Below are 5,141 nucleotides of genomic sequence, written 5' to 3'. Positions count from 1 at the left end.
TTATTCATTATCGTCACCAAACTTTTTGCCTTTTTCATAAGAACATTATATTTGTGTTGTTAATTAGAGAAATTAAAACAAAGAGACAGGACATGACTACTGAATAGTAGTGTGGCTACAAGAATGTATTGAATGATCCAGCTGTCAATCATGTCCAACGCCCACTGATAGATACTGTAAGAACAACACAGTCCATCCACTTATTATTTGTTAGGGCTGTCTGTGTTTCCCCTTCCTGTCTTCTCTGCTGGGTGGAGTAATCAGTGTGATCACACTCACCTGTGTCTCTGTGATCAGTCTCACTGGTGTCACCTGGTGCCCTGGGTTGGTGAAGAACCTGCCTATGTTCGGTGTTTTATTCCAAAGAGACATTGTTGTTGCTCCTCCAGGCTGTTTGAAGAACCTGCCTGCAGTCGATGCTACATTCCTGTGCGTCGCTGTTGTTGCTGACCTGTAAATAAATCACCTGCTGCACCTGAAGAGAGTCTCCCCGGTGCTGCATTTGGGTCCCACCTGCTTCCTGGCTTGCACTCAGGTAACAATTATTCCTGTAATACTCAGTTGACACCGAGGCACCTGAAGCTTAGATGATATACCATCATTTACTTGGATTAATCACGATTATTCATAATTAATCACAGCTACCCTGCGATTGTTTGGATTAAAATCGTCTATTGTTTAATATTAATATTATTTTATATATTTTTTTATTTTACATGAATCATGTGCATCAAATTTGCTGCAGCCCACTACCGTTTTATAGGATAAAGGGGTATATAGACCATAACAACCAGTCACAGGCGTGTGCTGTTCCTGTGACTGGACTCTCTGTGATCGCAGGACAGACCTGTGTGCAGAGGCCTTTATGGACCACTTGGGGCTCTGTCCTATACCTGTACCCTCCATCTCTGTCACACTGGCTGTGACTCTAATCATTGGCTTTAGTGGCTGATCAATCACCACTGACATTGACCTGTGCTGACACCATCCATCAGTGCAGCTTCTGTGGTGTTTGTGATGGGAATCTGTAGTTCACTCTGCCCACAGTCAATCACCCGCAGACATAAATATGTGACAGAATCCATCTCTGCTATTTAAATGAAGACAGTTTGCATAATGATGATAAACACCGTTAATTAAGCCTTGCGTTAGTTTTCATGATCAGAATTGCAGAGTTGATCCATTGTTGTTGTTTTTCTCGAGGGTTTGACACAAGGGACTCAATTACTTTGGGAGCGAAAATGATAAGTTTTTTTGGTAGTTTTATCATTATGATCAACCCACACCTTTGTGCTTTTGATATCACAACCATCATGTTATATCATCTTATCCTACTGCTTGGATAAGAAGGTGGGGTTAGGCCTTTCTCTTATAACTCACTATGGTGAGCACCATGGCTGACGCTGCAGGTCAGCATGGAAACTTCATCTACTTTGGTAATTGCTCTGTGCAATTTTCACGCATGTACCTAGAGCGTCTGGTTTCTAATTTATGACTGGTTGTGTTGTTAATTATCACAGGGCAGGAGAAACTGTGTTTTCATTGGTCCCCGTTAATTCAGCAGCGACCCAGAGGCCCGCGGCTCTTTATTATGTGTGAGGTCCGTCTCTGAAGTATCTTAAAGCCAGAAGCTCACGAGGTGTGAATACTGTCTGCTGCCTGTAGTTGTATTTAAATGATATACAGTATATAGCAGTGTGTATTCTCATTGGTGCTAACCACCTATAGTAGATAAATATAAACATTGTCCATTCATCCTCTCCTGCTCTGTCCTGTTCATGGTTGTCCAATGAGCTGGAGCCAATCCCAGCAGACTTTGGGTAAATATTCTCTCCCAAATCTGGAGCCTTGCCAGTAATTCAGTGAACGTTGCGCCTGATATTTGGACTGGACAATATTACCACGGCGTGCTGAGTCAAAGTCAAATCCATTTTTACTGCAAACATAAAGCGCTACAGAAACCCCACTAAAGCCGTACTTACAGCAGAGCAACTCAGATCAATATGAAGAAACCAGAGCTGACACCTCTTAACTAATTACCCTCTGTTTTACATCTTTCCAGAACGTGTTGCCCTTCACCGCAACCGTCAAAGAGACCGCTTTTATATTACATGCTCTAACAGGAGCCGCTGATTAATTTCTTTACAATCATTTTGTATAATATGCATTAGGGCTAAATCAGGATTAATTTTCTTCTAATATAATGACAAAAGTGATCTAAATTAATCCAACATGCTCTCAATTTTCTACCTCACCAATCGACCGTTTCTTCCTATTAGTCCTAGACCATTTAATTGCTACTTGTGTCACTGTGCAAGCAACCGCCGAATGTTCCAGCTCAGAAAATAACATTAGCCTCCATTTCTGGCTGCTGTGAGTTACTTAAATAAACGTGTTTCCATGGGAGGTCCAAGGTATATGCTTATAAAAGGGAAAGACAGACAGTGGTGTCTTCACCTCAATAATACCAGGCTGCGTCCACGTCGCTCCCTCTGGGGTTGTTAACATGTTTATATGTGGACAATGTCACCGCTCGTCTTTCTCCTTCAGTGGCCTAATTGATCTGCTCCTAATTATGTAACATTTCACTTCAAAAATGACACCGTGCCGCAGTCGTTACACCACATAATTAGCATCCAGCTAAGCTATAGTAAGTCCATCCATACAGTGGCACAGAGTTAGGAGGCGACTGGGTGGGATTAGCAGCTGCCCAAGGACCCAGTGTTCTTCACTCCTTCAGCCACTCTGAGATTAATAGACCACTTTAAATTCCACTTTAGCTCAGGCAGGCCTGAAAACACATCAAGGAGTTGAAAAATTAATTCAGTTCCTCATTCATCCTCATGTGCGGTCTCTCTCTCTCTCTTTCATGTGTGTCCTCTGTCGTCATGCCGTGTGAATAAATGCAGTTGTTCTGTACCAACCTGGTCTAGTCACTGCACCACAGCACTGCTGACCAGAGCAGAGGGCAGCCGCGCTGGGCGAAGCTGAGACGAAGTCTCTCATCGTCTCAGACTATCACAAAAACACATCTGCTCTTTGAGAAGACACCACTCAGAGGAGTCGTCCAGAATCTTTGGGCTAATTTCTGTGGAAATTCTTTTGGTAACCTTCCCGTGAAAATACACAAAGACGGATCACGTTATGGCAGCTTTGCTAAAGACAAAAATATTTTTGCTTTTGTTTGATTGATCACATCTCTGTAAATGTGAGTGCAGGTCGCTCTCTGTTTCTGTCCAGTCCTCTGTGAGCCAACTCCTCCATCCTCCTCGTGATGCTTTACTCCACGTCAGCTCCGCGTCACATGGCGGGTATAATTAGTTTCAGGGAGGGGGGGCACCCTGGGGAAGGCATAAGAAGAGGATGATGAAGGGAAGGGATGATAAAATGAGTGAAGAAGAGAAGGAGGAGGAGTCTAGTGCACATCCACTGGAGTCAGTCATTTCTCCTTCTTTTATTGCATATAGATGTTACTGGACTCCGAGGCCCCTGGTCTAACTCTGACTCAAAGCTCCTTTTAACTTTAAAATGGCAGCGTTACTCCTCGGTTGAACCATTATAATTTTTTTTAACCATTTTAATTTTATTTTTTAACCTGACTGTGGAGATGCTTCTATTCCAAATAGCTTGAAAAGATTTGCTTAAAAATCCACTGTTCACAGTCGCTGGAGTGTGTCATGATGTATAAACTCACAATTTCACCAGTTTATGGAAATTGGTTTGTAAAAGGAAGTAATAACTGAAGTCAGGTTTAACACGGTGTCATCACATTGGTTAAATAAACGATAATAGCAACGGTGAAATACTGACATTGTTGCAGGTGTAAACCAGTACAGTATTACCTTGAGATACGAGCGTCTCGACATACAAGTATTCCGAAATACGAGCAAGACTTCGAGCAAATGTTTGCTTTGAGAAACAAGTAAAGATTTGAGATATGAGCGAACTTACAGACGCCAACGCTAGGTGGCCGAGTATGTAGTGTTATCTAAGTGATTTTCTCTCTATTTTGTGCATTATTCTTCATAATAGTGATGAGTCCTGACAGAGTGAGTGGTAAGGATGGTAATGAGAAGAAGAAACGTATGATGACCATGGAAATAAAGCATAAAATTGTTAATAGATATGAGCGGCACCACACTCATATTTATGGTGTTTTTTCTATTGTTATTAGCGTTAATAAGGGAGTTTTTAAGGGGTCGGAACAGATTAATCTTTTTCCATTATTTCTAAGGTTAAAAAATGATTTGAGATACGAGCACCTGGAGTTCAGCTCGGTCCTGGAATGGATTATGCTCGTATCTTGAGGTATTACTGTATTTAATATCCTCACATATCAGTCAACATCACCATGAAAGACTTGAATGCCATCATTCTGGGGTTAAAACGATGGTTGGCGAGTGGACGAACACAGCCTTGTTTACACTCGCTGCATGTCTAATGAAGGTGAAAAGGTTACATAAAGCCTCCAGTCAGACAAGAGAGGGCAGAACCCTGACTGCAAAAGGTGTCTTTGTGTTAATAACACAAACAATCACAGCGACAAGGGGCATAAAGTGTGGAAAGTATTTCCATGGCAACAGAGAGATGGAAATAATCACCATGTCAGTACATGCAGACAGAACGCCTCCTGACATCTCATAACCGTGAGTCTGCTTTAATGAGATTTGGTTCAGCGTGATGTCAACGAGTCTGAACGTCTTTGAAAATGTAAATATTACTTAACAAATGAGCATGTAGAACCCCCCGCAGGGTTCCACCTGTGAAGATCTGAGAACAGTGAGGTAGAAACAGATGTAAAAATCAACGTGAAAAATGAAAAGCCTCACTTGTTCAGTAAATAATCCTTGTCCTAAATCTGCTACTGTAGATCAGGTTTGTGTAATAATAACTCCATGTTTTCATAAACCAGAGTGGAGGCTGCACTGGAGTGGACCAGAGTGACTGTCTAATAAAAGGAGGGGAGGATTACGGCTGTGATGAATGACTCCGTCTGTTCACATTCTTGTAAGTCCAGCTCGTCTGGACTCTTGCGGCATAAGCCTAATTTAATCACTCTAAAATACTACAGGATAAAAAAAAAAAAAAACAACGTCAATATCAGACCACAATGCAGCATGACATTGAATCAACCTTCGCTT

General features: G+C 41.8%; 1 protein-coding gene across 1 annotated transcript in view; it reads left to right on the top strand.

Moving 5' to 3' along the window:
* Positions 1 to 292: 292 nt before the first annotated feature.
* Positions 293 to 5,141, top strand: part of lnx1 (ligand of numb-protein X 1) — a 55,849-nt gene continuing 51,000 nt past the window's right edge. The window contains exon 1 of the mRNA XM_025054077.1: positions 293 to 535. The gene's annotated coding sequence lies outside the window, so the exon portion shown is untranslated. The remainder of the gene's footprint in view (positions 536 to 5,141) is intronic.

Source organism: Cynoglossus semilaevis, chromosome 2 (assembly GCF_000523025.1).
Source record: "Cynoglossus semilaevis isolate Cse_v1.0 chromosome 2, Cse_v1.0, whole genome shotgun sequence".
NCBI classification, from domain to species: Eukaryota; Metazoa; Chordata; class Actinopteri; order Pleuronectiformes; family Cynoglossidae; genus Cynoglossus; species Cynoglossus semilaevis.
Note: the sequence above shows the minus strand (reverse complement) of the source record. Positions and strands in the feature narration are given on the sequence as shown.